Source organism: Periophthalmus magnuspinnatus, chromosome 23, assembly GCF_009829125.3.
Source record: "Periophthalmus magnuspinnatus isolate fPerMag1 chromosome 23, fPerMag1.2.pri, whole genome shotgun sequence".
In the NCBI taxonomy this organism is placed as follows: domain Eukaryota; kingdom Metazoa; phylum Chordata; class Actinopteri; order Gobiiformes; family Gobiidae; genus Periophthalmus; species Periophthalmus magnuspinnatus.
The window spans coordinates 5,602,003-5,611,029 of NC_047148.1; positions in this window are offsets into that span (position 1 = coordinate 5,602,003).

The window sequence follows — 9,027 nt, forward strand, 5'->3', positions numbered from 1 at the left end:
TAGTTTGAAAATCTATTTTGCAGGTCAGTTTTATGGGAAAAGCATGTTATCTTTCGGAGTTATGTTTCTTAGTCAACAATTTCTCCTCTCGCCACCTAAAGACAGAAATATAACCTGGAACTTAACTGTCCAGAAGATAAACATTTTTGCACAAATCACAATAAATTAGATCAACATCAGACTGGTACTATGTGACAACCACTATCCCTCAGCTCCCATTTATCCTCCTTACTCAATAATCACTCTTACACATTTGGGTCAGGCGGTGAAGTCTTCCTTATATACACAATGGCAGGCATCACTTTTGTTCTAATAGTCTTGGTCTATTTAGTATATACATTGTTGTGAAAGTGAAAATACAATGAAAAGTCTGCTATTATTGACAACAGCATGCTGCATAACAAACTCAAATCATACCTGGATTTGTGCTTCGTTTCATTCATATTTGCGTAATCCTTTGTTATTATTACTACATCAATAAAGTTCAAAATGTTCTGTTCCACCCTGTGATGTCTCACAGTCATAGTTTTCAAGTTTACAGCTACCTTTTACCTTTCCGGTCAGTACAGATTGGAATTCCAGGGCTGAAATTATCCAATTAGTTCTACTGAAGATGTATGAAGTTTAAAAATAAATTGGAGCACTTGTATTACCACCTGACAACACAAGGGGGGAGTTTTCAGTTTGAGAGAACTAAATACGCAGGTTTTGTGTGTTAAACGTGTTAACAAAACAAAACACAACTCCAGGTATGTAATGTATGTGATGAGGAAACAACATTATAGCGTAGCTGTTAAGAAACAGGAGCTTCAAAGCAGAATGCCAATTTATGTGAACTGCTAAACTCTAGACTAATCATAAATTCCAAATGTATTGCCCACATTTCTATCTGACCTTTCCTGCATTTCATTCTTTTTCCAATGTTTTTTTGTATTATCAAATAAGACCCGGGTCATTAAAGATGAAATCAATACAAGATTCACATGGAAATGGGGAAATATCAATAAAATCAGGCTTTCGAGCCAGGCCTCCTCTGACAGCATGACAAAGAGCGGTGAGCACTGCAATCAATGGGGCTAATTAACTGTTTTACACAGCCCAGCTCCTTAAATATCATCTAAACAAGCAGTCGATGAAGACAAACTCAGTGCCTACAAACTATGTGTCAGACTCTAATCTCACAGAGCTCTCAAACCCAAATTTGGTTCGATTCGGTGGCAACAACAGGGAGATTTGTCATGTCAGTCATCAGCAGCCACATGCATCATTGGTGATTACTGGAGGTGTAGTTGTAATCGGATGCATAATATTTCCATAAGCAGCAGAGTGATAAAGTGACAGTTGTAGGTGAGCTAGATATATTACGCACTGTGCATGCATAGATTCAATATGAGATTTGAGTATTTTCTTTCACTTTATGATTGATAGCAGAATGCTTGGACTCATCTCCAGATACTGAGCTGAACTTGGCCGGACTACTTTACCTATTGTGCATGTTTTGAGTTGATGGTTGAGTTGATAAATGCAGAATGATATTGCTGTGTATTTTTTATACAGATTGGTATCAGCCTGGTCCCCATGTCCTCCATTGCATCTCAAGCCCGGTCAAGCGTGATTGCGCAATCAGTGACACTTGTTAAAACGAAGCTCACTGGTCACCCGTGAGCTACAAATAAAATCACATTTATCTCACCTCAGATTAACAGTTTAGTCCTTCACTCATTAATACTCCAAAAATGTTCATCAGCCCCCTATGATATTATTTCCTTTATTTTTTGATGTGGCAGATCATGTATGTACTTGGTTAATTGTCATTTACGCCCATTTGAAAAGAAGGAGATTTACCATAAAGTGTGTATTCTGGATCCCAGGCAAGGTTAATGGGGGAATGCTCAAAGGAAACCTAGAGACACAGTGAGAGAGGCAAACTCTGCACAGAAAGGGCTGAGCAACCTGGAGTCGAACCTGGAACCTTCTTGTTGTGAGTAAAACATGCAAAATATTCACATGTTGACAGTATTTCATAAATTACTGAGATAGCCCTCATGGTGACTTTAGAATGCAATTAAGAAATTACTGGTTTAGAACATTTTAATGCACCAAAAATAGTCTTAGCGGTACACCATATTTCATAAATCAAGCTGCTTCTTTCTATACACCAAAATAACATTACCATTGTGTCAAATTTTTGTGTCATTTCTCCTCTAGATTATAAAGTCAGAGAAAATATCAACCAACCAAAGAAAAATCAACCAAAGAGCTGCTTCTTCAAATGTACTGGGTAGGAGTACCAACTGTCTCTTATACTTCCTACTATATTGTCTCCTAAGTGTTTCTTATACTTCCTACTATATTTCTAACCCTCCCCCTTCCTCTTCCTCAGCTGGTTACCTGGACTAACACGTCGGAAGCTACCCCTCCGGGCTCACCATAATCACGTAATCCATCCATTCACCGAATAGAGCCTCTTAAACCGCCTCTATTTACTTGCACCCCCTCTTCTTCAGGGCGTCCGGCTGAAGAAATAAGCTACAGTGGGACCAGCGCTCTGAATCCCCCCACTCTTTATCATCGCTGATAGGAGGGGGGCGATCGGAGGAGAGCCGTAGGGGAGAGAAGCAGACATGGCTATTAACACTAGACCACCACATAGACTGGAAAAAAACGAGCTTACAAATGTTTCCGAGGCGTTTTCAACATGTACTATCTCTTGGGCATGTTGTGTGGTTTCCAGCTCCAAAGCATAGTACTATGAAGGTTATATTGTCAACGTACAATAACATTCAAATAGTGAATGTCTCCCTCTGTGTCCTTCAAGGGCTACACTGTTGGTGTAATCTCTCAGTCATCCAGAAGTGAGCCAGACAGCTTCAACTATGTTATTGTTGCCTTGGGGGTTAGAAAGAACAATTGAATCTTAAACTTGGAATTAAATCATTTTTTGTATGCAGTGGGGCTATTTGGGTAGTATAAGAATGCCTTTTGTCTTAGAAACACAAAAGCAGAACTAGTTAGCAGCCGTCAAAATATATTTATCAGTTACCTGGTGCATAATACCTGTATCATGAGTATCCTAATTCATTCTTTCTTTATCTTTATTTATACAAGGAAATACCTGGGTGCCTAGACTGTCTGTTTTCTTGGGTTCCCTGTGTGAAATACGATACACACAAAAAACAAAACAAAATAAAAATATATAAAACATTAAAAAACATGTTACCAGATTATTAAATAGCAACTGTGGCATTAAAGTATCCGGTTTTGCTTGATCTTGAAATGTTTATTATAAATTGCTGTGTTGTATTAATTATTTATGTATTCATTCTACCATACACTAGATCAGAACAACTAGCATACTAACAGCGCTCCATATCTTACGTCTTGGTTTGCGTGGAAACTCTTGTAAGTCTGCAAACAGCACAAAGGACAACAGTGTGCTGCTTTTACAATATATCTGTACTGGGGCAAGACCATTTTTATTTTATTACATAAATTATTTTTTATGTATTTATTTGTTAGTAGCCTCACGATTTCCTCCCACCATTCTAGGAGCTCTGTCAGTTCAGAGAAATAGTATCTGAGGATACAATTTCCACTGTGTTATTGTTGCCTTAGGGTTCAGCAAGAACTCTTGAGATTTTTGTATTCTGGAGGGATGTTTGAGCAATATATGAAGTCTATTTCTTAGTGATAAACTTTTAAGTGATACAATTCCCAACTCTTGATTGCTATAACTCAGAAGGTGACAAAAAAAAAATATTAAGTAACCAGAACAAAATTTAGATATAATTGTATTGTCATGACTATGGAGCTTTCTTGAACCTTATGTTGAAATAACAAATTTAAAATCTCATATATATTAATAGGCTGAAGCATGAAATCATCTTTCAAAACTACAGAGTCATGGACTTTTCATTGGCATTATGGCACCTCCATCGTTCCCCAGTGTTACCGATACTGTTGTACTGTTATTAATACCAAGAAATGTCAAATTACTACACAGAGATGGTCACCTTTTATTGTTTTTCATTAGCAAAGTCAAGAAAGGCTTAATTATTCTTTAATATTTGAACGGGTATTTAACCTTTACAGACACAAACACATTAATCCTCTCGTTGTTTGATCAGGGCACTGTGGAATAGAACCTGAGCTCAGACCAATTAATGCAGTGAGAGCCACACACATGGGAGAAAGAGGGTATCTCATATTAAGGATTTATTTAATTAGCAGGACAATTAGGCCTTACAGAATCTTATTATTGCAATTAAAATGGACCCTGTTCCTTACTTATTAAGTCATTTTCAACTTTGTAACTTTGAGGTAAAATCTATCTATTTTGATGTTTTCTTGTTCTAATATACCACTTCACTCTTGTGTGTTAGAGCCAGTTGATTAGGGGAATTACAAGTTTTCTCTTTCAGGAATATCATTGTCCTCTAGCAAATTGTTCACTTGAAATTGACTCTTGTGAGCTTTAAGCCATGTTAGAATGTTGTTACCTCCTTAAAAACATCCCTGGAGTTGTATTTTGTTTCATTAACACGTGTTTGAGTAATCCTGGATTATTAGGCTGTCTGCATCCCCAAAGGTCAAAATTCTCAGTTCAACCTTGTGATGTCATGAAGCGGTAGTTTTAAAATTAACAGCTACCTTTTACCTATAGTTCAGTGGAGATTGGCAATTCCAGGGCTGAAATCATCCAAATGATTCTGGTGAAGGTGTATGGAGTTTAAAAACACAGTGGAGCTGCTGTATTACCACACGACATCACAAAGTGTAACAGAGTGTTTTCTGTTTTTAGACAAGAACTCCTATGTGCACGGTTTGTGTGAAACATGTGTGAATGAAACAAAAGACAATTCCGGGTATGTTTTTGATGAGCAAACAACATTATAACAGAAAATAGCAATATGGACCCTTTAAGAAAAAAAAAATACCAAGTAAGTCCTCACTTGATCTAACTACTTTTTCAAAACAATATCTGTGAAAATTAGACTCAGGATTTGATTTCAGCTCTCATTGTGTTTAAGCAGCACACAGGCCACCCCCTAAAGCGTTTACAAGAGATTCCCCACAGACAGCAAGAGCTGGTCTATATAAGGAGCTACTGCAGGGCACAGGAGAGGTGTAAAACTAGAGAGCACAAATGAGACTCCAGTGAACCTCAAAGGATGAGAAAAATCTGCTAAAAAATACTGATAGGGAAAATGCACCGCCAGCTGTGTCTTTGTAATGTGGCCTATGTCTTCAAAGGTTAAAATACTCCGTTGCATGAATGGACAATAATGTCTTGAATGTTGTAGTCTGGCTACGCTTCCATTGTTACGAGTGATGATGCAGACTAGATAACAAGTACTGAGCTGGCGGTGTCCTTGGTACAGCAGTGCAATTTCCAGATCACTATTGGATAATATGGCTACAATAAGCGTAAGGGTAATAACAAGTAATATCAGGGTAATTGAAAGGGTCCATATTACACTATTTTCTGATCAGTTATAATGTTGTTGTCTCATTGAAAAACATACCTTGGGTTGTGTTTTATGTACATGTGTTTAACACACAAGTCCTGCATATTAAGGTTGACTTCTTCTCACAACCAGAAAACAATGTGCTTCCACCTTGTGATGTCATGTGGTCATACAGGAAGTGCTCCATTGTGTTTTTAAACTCTGTACACCCACACCTATATTTCAACCCTGGAATTTCCAATCTCTACTGAGGAAAAAGGTAACAGGTAGCTGCTAACTTGAAAACTACCACTGCATGACATCACAGGGTGGAACAAAGCATTTTGAGCTTTGGAGATGTAGGCAGCCTAATAATAAAGGATTACTCAAACATGCATGAACGTAACAAAACACAACTCCAGGTATGTTTTTGAGGAGGCAACAACATTCTAACATGGCTTAGAGCTCGTGAGAATCTATTTTGCGTAATATTGGACTTTTACGTTTTTTTCCCATGACAATATATTCCAAGAATTCGATCCATTTAGCTCTACAGAAATACATAGAATTGAAATGTCTTTACTATGGGATCAAAAAAGCTTTATCTTGTCTATAAGATTCCTTTGGCTTTGTCTAATCTGCTCCATGTTTCCTAATGACAGTTCTAACATGAGCACCGCATACACAAGTCCCCACCGTTTTCTGCATGATACACACTCTCACGTGGGGCATCTGTCAAAATGGCCCCATCCATAAGTATTCACAGACACTTCTATCCAAGGACAAATCAATTAGAGCAGAGAGAGAGAGACAGGCAGATGGCGGTGAAGGGCGGCGCTGTGCCTCAGGTGAGAGGAAGCGTGTGGTAGCGGCACCTGTCAAGCGAGATCCTCGTCACAGCACCCCACCACCCCACCACCCCCACCCCCTGTCACACTGGAGGTACGACCAATTCAGATGCACAAAGAACCAAGCTCAAGGCTCGTATATGACACCATGGAAAACCAACCAGGAAGGAGAGACTGAATATTTCATATATTATCAAACTGCATTACAGATTAGAGCTCCCACTGAGTAACCCCAGGTGATAAGGAGGTTGTGGGGATGGGGGTAAAAGCTGTAGGTTAGAATTTTAAAAGATTATAAAAAGTAACATTTTAGTCAGTAGATTTGAAGGATTTTGTTGATGGTTCATACTCAGATAGGTCAGAGGTTGATTTATCATTGGTGTAAAGATTATATAAGGCTAAATATAACCCGTGAACTTTATTTTAATGTTTTTTTTTACCCCAACAATCCTTCTACTTCCATCCACTGTTATAGAAAGTGAACTGTAGTGCAATTCAAGGATTTTGTTAATGGTTAATAAGCCTTGAACCGTATGCTGCATTCTTTTCAACCTTCTTTTTTTTACCACAGCAATCATTCTGTTTTCTCTATGTTGCTCAACCATACCATCTTGAGAATGCTGAATCTCGTCTGGATCTTGGAAGCTAAGCAGGGTTAGGTCTGGTTAGTACTTGGATGGGAGACCTCTGGGAAAACCAAGTGCACTTCACTCACATTGCCTCGAAGAAATGTGGTGTGTGAGCGAGTGGTTGGTGGTGCTCGGAGGGGCTGATGGCATGGATCGACAGCCTTGCTTCAGTTGTCTGCCCCATTGCAACTCTGGCTACAATACTAGCTTGACATTGGCTCAGTAATGCAATGTAAAGCATGCTTGATATCTTGAAAGCACAAATGTAAATCCAAGGCTTGTTCTTCTCTATATTGTTATTTTTCCGCTCAAACGATTGGGACAAACACTGTGCACACCATAAAAATGTTGCATGAATACTCCAACCCTTGTTTTTACATAGGTATTTATATTACAGACTCCATAAGAATTTGAATATGGAGCTATGCAAGTGTTAGGGAGCAAAAAAGATTATAATGAGAAATTTTCACTGCACAGCTGATCTTCATTGCTGATACACTTATAAAGGAACAATACATCAGAGAAGCTTAATGGACAATTTCGTGGTTTCCTGTTCTTATACCTGAGATAAGACAAGTGAATTGGGAACTTCTTATCTGTGGTTAACCAGAGTGACTGCTTGGTTTCTTTCTAACCAAGGTTCGAAAGGGAAGTGCAGAATAAAAGGGGCAGCCATTTTGAAAAGCTTGGAAGGAGGCGATAGAGAACATACAAGCAGAGATTGAGCAGATTAAAAAGGACCATTGTTCAGTCAGTTCCATATTCATTCAGCTAGACAAAGACAGGGGGGTGCGGCAACGGCTAGTATTTAAATAGACAAAGAATATACTGTAAAGATATACATTTTGATTGTGAATTCATCAGCTAAACTAGATCATATGACACTAAAAGACACATTGCGTATTTTGCGATATAAGCACTTTTCCTTTCAGTTTTGTCGAAAATGATAATTAGCAGTGCATTAAACAAATGCATGTGTTTTCTTTTTATTCTGGGTGCTAAATTGTGATAGTGAATGTACCCGTTGGCCTGCATTTTCAGCATACTCAAGGATAGTTATACTTGCTGACACGTTAAAAAGAAGAGAATTCTTTTTTTTTTTTCTGTTGACCCGAGGTGCACAGCAATTTATCTTTTGATGAAATAACTGCATTCACAGGTCTGGTTTATGCCGAGTTTGTGGCACATTCAAGCTGTGTTGGTATCTAATTATAAAAGATTTTAGCTACAAGTTTGGAATCTAAAATGCTGCATAATATATCATACCTATTAATGTTCATGTTATTAAGGGCAGGTTAGCAGGTAAGCCATTGAAAGCACTTCCACTGTTTACGTACAGTATATACAAGAATCCACCTTCAACACACTTTACATCAAGGAACAACTCACTCATTCACACACCAGTGTACGCAGACACTGGGGGCATAGTGGATTAAGTTTTTTACCCATTCATCTGTAGGGGGCTGGAATTGCATCTGACCCCTTAACCGATATTGTTTACGTCGACAGCGGGATTTGAACCGTCAACCTTTGGATCAGTGGAGCTACTGTTGTCATCAAGAAATATGAGACAAGCCGATGAGACAATCCTAGGGCATCATTTGTCCTTGGACCTTACTCCACAAGGAAGGAAAAATAGATTTTTAAAAAAGGAAAAACATCGGGGGCTGAAGAGAACCTTTGAAGAGAACCACATTAAAAGAGAGATCCATGTAATTTTGTACAGCAAGGACGTACTTCAAATGATTTCAGATGTAAAAGAACAGTGGAATTGAATGGTATTTGAATGTAAAATATTTGCATCCTTATTACAACAGAAAATATATATAGTTATAATTTGCATTGTACTAGGAAACAGATCTATAATTACTAAAGAAACAAAAACAGTCTGGGAACCACTTGTGAACAGGACTGACCATAAAAGTATGGTTATTCATTCATTTATATGACATGCAAAAATATACTGTATCACATTTATCTGCTATCGTATATTTCTTATATTTATAGTTTTGACACTTTTCTAGTACAGTCAGCATCATTTCTGTGTTTATACTGCTCCTACTGGCGCCTAATTGAGATTCATGACTTCAAATATCAATCAGA